The sequence below is a fragment of the Bubalus kerabau genome, chromosome 2 (assembly GCF_029407905.1).
Source record: "Bubalus kerabau isolate K-KA32 ecotype Philippines breed swamp buffalo chromosome 2, PCC_UOA_SB_1v2, whole genome shotgun sequence".
NCBI lineage: Eukaryota > Metazoa > Chordata > Mammalia > Artiodactyla > Bovidae > Bubalus > Bubalus kerabau.
Window position 1 is genome coordinate 19,728,387 of NC_073625.1, and position 4,358 is coordinate 19,732,744.

The window sequence follows — 4,358 nt, forward strand, 5'->3', positions numbered from 1 at the left end:
GAACAGGGAAAGGTTGAGGGGGTGTCTGCTGTCTCCTCCACTCTCTGATACAGAACCAGCTACTTTCGGCTCTTAACAAGCCAAAAGGAAATACTTGGGATTTAGAAAAAGTCCCCTCTTTCTACAAAACCTGACTTCCACGAGTATTATCCTGATAAACAGGCAAAGAAAGTCAACTTTGAGATTCAAAGTCAAGTGGGGACCTGCCCTGCACTTCCTTGGGTGTGTCCAGCCTCAAGGTTTCAAGTCAAAGGTACAGTGTTGATAGGGAACCAAAGATTTCAGGGGAAAGTGAAAATACATGAGCAACCTCAGGGACTAACCGGGACAGAAATATCCTCAAACTCATCTCACATTCTGACATATATGCTGAAGGTCAGTAACTTCGTCATGTGCTCCCTGCAACTTTCACTGTGTTGGTGGGGACTGTAAAGAGGTTCACACTCAGGAAATCTTTCCCTGAATGAACAAATGATCTATTAGAGAGCATACTTCATGTTTTTCACATCTAGGGATAAAGTCTGAGGACCCTAGACTGCAGTCAATTCACAAAGCATTGTATTTCACTTCTATTTAACACTCAACAGGGAGGAGAAACACCAAGACAGTTCTTGCCTGTGAGAAGGAAAACTAGCACATGTGAGGCAATGACTGACCTATTCATTCAGGGAAGAGAGAGGTGAGTGGGGGGTGGAATTCTCCAAGGTTCTTCCTAGAAGAATTTGAGATGGAGGTCATCAGAGGGAAGGAGGCAGAAGACAGGAGGAGCGGCAGGCTCGGAGCAGGAGGCAGGCTGACACAGACCTGGGTGACCAGAGCAGAGGGCAGAGGAGGCAACGGTAGGAAATGAAGCCAGATAGGGAATGGGGTAACAGTGAGAGCCCCGAAAAATCATATAGAGGATCTTGGACTTGAAAATGGTTGACCCATTTGGGTCAATATTTAGTTGACCCAAATATTTTCAAGCACAAAACGAGCTTCTTCTTTTTAAAAAAAAAATTTATATTGGATGGCTGATTCATGTCAATGTATGGCAAAAACCACTGCCGCCGCCGCTGCTGCTAAGTCACTTCAGTCGTGTCCGACTCTGTGCGACCCCATAGATGGCGGCCCACCAGGCTCCCCCGTCCCTGGGATTCTCCAGGCAAGAACACTGGAGTGGGTTGCCATTTCCTTCTCCAATGTGTGAAAGTGAAAAGTGAAAGTGAAGTCGCTCAGTTGTGTCCGACTCTTAGCAACCCCATGGACTGCAGCCTACCAGGCTCCTCCGTCCATGGGATTTTCCAGGCAAGAGTACTGGAGTGGGGTGCTATTGCCTTCTCCAGGCAAAAACCACTACAATATTGTAATTAGCCTCCAATTAAATAAATTAATTTAAAAATGTATATTGGAGTATAGCCAATTAGCAATGTTGTGATCCTTTCTGGTGAACAGCCAAGAGACTCAGCCATACATATCCATGTATCCATTCTCCCCCAAACTCACCCCCCACCCCCACCATCCAGGCTGCCACATAACACTGAGCAGAGTTCCCTGTGCTATACAGTAAGATTGGAACAAGCTTATTTCTTGCTGCTATGGCTGGAGGTCCGGTCTCGTTGTTGGTGACTCTCCTCCTCAGTGTAATTCAGGGCCTGGGTATCTTCCATTTCTAAGGCTGCCATCACCCAAGCCTCCTTGCTGTTTTCTTCTAGCTGGTGCTCTGTTAATGTGTTGGTCCTTTTGTGCAGATTCCCCTGCTTGGAACTCAGTGGTTTGCTACATTTAAATACATGGGATGCTGGTAAAAGTGGGCCAGCCATGTTCCCTGGGAGAGAAAATGGATTTTTGGTGCAAGTGGAGAGGCCTCTGTTGCATGTTCTTGACCCAGTCCATTGTTTCATCACCCAAGCACATCTCAGGGAGGTTTGGGGAAATACCAGCTGAGGATCGATAGCTTGGAGATCATATGTGATGTTATGACAGCCCAGAGCTGTCTGAGGACAGTAGTCTGCAGAAGAAAAGAAGGTTGAAGTAAGAACACTGGAATTGGGGAGGAGGGATCAGGATTGATATTAGGAAATGAGTAAAAGAGTGCTCAGTGAATTCGCTAAATCCAAGTGGACTACAGAGTCTGTGACCTCAGGACCAGAGAGAGATGGTACATGTGGCAGAAATGTGGGTGATCGGTGCCAGGTTGAGGGAGCCAGTCTGGGGGAGGAGAGGGAATGAGGGGAGAAACCAAATGTCTTGCAAAAGCAATAAGAGGAGATTCAAGGAGAGAGATGCAGGCTAACTGACCTCCAACCTTCTGATTGAAACCAAGTCCCCAAGCCCGAGGACCATGGCTTCCTGTCCCCAGATGATAAAGTGAGAGGCTGTGGGTCCACAGATCTTCAAGGGCTGTTCCCAGATAAACTGGCATCACCCTGACCTTCAGACTGGCCCTCACCTGTTTTAGACAGAGAAGGTACTCATGATCTTTCTGAAAAACGTTCCAGAAAAATAGATGCTTCTTTCACTGTGAAGTCTAATACCAGCATCCCTCTAACTGCATGCTTTAGCTTCTGCCCATGTGCCCTTTTCAAAGGCAACTGAATTATCAAGCAGCGTGGGGCAACACACACAGTTACACACATGGTAGACCCTCATGGATGCTTACTGATGGGCTTTCATGAATCTAAATGATCCAGCGTTTATTCTCACACTATACTCAATAAACAGCCCCCTCAGGTGGTAGGTCCCCCTGCCTTCTTGGGTCTCTTCTCAGATCCCCACCATGCCCCACCCCCCTATACACATGCCCCTCGCAGAGAGGGCGTCCTCTCCCCAGGGTTCAATGACTAATGCTTGATTCAGCTGTACTCTTTGCTTGAATGTCGTTTTTTTTCCTCCCAGTACATCCACCCATCCTTTTCGCCCCAGGTCCACCTGCGAAGATGACTCACCTGCTATTAACTATGGCCTGGCCCCTCCAACCTCCTGACTCCCCTCAACGGCTGATGGGGCTGCAGTGAGGAGCAGCGGGAAGAACATAAGAGGGGACAAGCTCCCTAAGATTCATGCAGCCCAAGCTGGACCCTCAGCAAAGAGAGAGAGGAGCCTGGTGCAGGATGAGTGGCTGGGGAGGGTCTGGGAGAGGAAGGGAAGGGTCCTCAAGGGGGAGAGTTTGAGAAGAGCCAAGGCAAGAAGAGGATGGCAGCCTGACGAAAGGCCCAAGTCCATGAGATGGGACGAGTGTCTCTCAGCGCCCACCAGGGCCCCTTCACAACACCCAGAACATCCCGGAAGGCTCTGGACGTGATGCACAGTGTGTGTTCCCCGGATGGGTGGCGTTGAGAAGATCCGGAACAAAGGGAGAACGTTCTAACACAGCCCTGTAGGTTGACTTGGCTGCAGGAAGTTACAGGAAGGTGCCACAGGAGTCAGGATCACATGAGAGACCAAAGGCAATCAGAGCTCCGGTGTTACCTGCCTGCAAGTAAACCCGCTCCCCGGACTCAGATGTACAGGAGAAATATGGCGGCTCACCTGGGCGGGATTGCTCCGCCTCTTCAGGAAACAGCCCGCACCTGTCCTTGGAGCGGCTGGAGATTTAGCTCAATATGCTCGATAACGCAGTTTCTTTGAGTGCTTAGGACACACCAGGCACAGAGCTGGAAGGAAACTTGGGCACCATGTCCTCTACATCAACTTGTGGTGACCCGGCCAGAAGTCCAGTTCCCATTTGCTGTATCTTCACGTGACATCCACTCTGTCCCACCTTCTCCCCGGAAACTATTATATAATAAAAGAAACATGCTTTCCCAAGAAACCTCAAGATAGAAAACAGCAGAGACAAGAGGGCCAGCCATGCAGGTTGGCCATGCCCATGGGGGAGAAGCCAGGCATTCCTAGATCTGACATTTCATTTCTCATTAAACCTAGCCGCCTCCCCCATCACTTCCTCAATTCTGCTGCAACACCACCTCCTGCCCAAATTGACTGGTGTCCCCAGAATCAGGCAGCCTCCCCCACCTACTTGTCCCTTAAAGTTCAACAACCAGGGAAGGAGGAGGAGGAGGAGAAGAAGCACCAGAGTGCCCCCATGTGCCCCCACATGTCCCCACGTGCTCCCACCTGTGAACTGGCCCAGTCACAAAGGCCCAAGAAACACAGTCTCTGGATTTTCCTCTAAAGGCAATGCTCTAAGTAATGTCTCCTGTGACTCCCAGAAGTCACCCTTGTCCTCTCTGGGTTCCTTTGCCTACAAGATCTAATCAGGAGAGGGCTGGAGACCCCAAGAAGGAAGTGTCTCTGCCTGAATCCTGTCCCTGTGTCTGCCAGCAGCCACGTCCCTGAGAAGACCCAGATGGCTCCGAGCTCACCCAAGGACCACA

The 4,358-nt window shown here is 49.8% G+C and overlaps 1 long non-coding RNA gene across 1 annotated transcript; it reads right to left on the reverse strand.

The window, feature by feature from the left end:
* Window positions 1-1,346: 1,346 nt before the first annotated feature.
* Window positions 1,347-3,536, reverse strand: LOC129644619 (uncharacterized). The gene is made up of 3 exons (XR_008710884.1): window positions 2,928-3,536; window positions 2,281-2,431; window positions 1,347-1,990 (listed from the first exon to the last, which is right to left on the reverse strand). It is a non-coding gene; the product is annotated as an uncharacterized LOC129644619 (long non-coding RNA).
* Window positions 3,537-4,358: the final 822 nt, after the last annotated feature.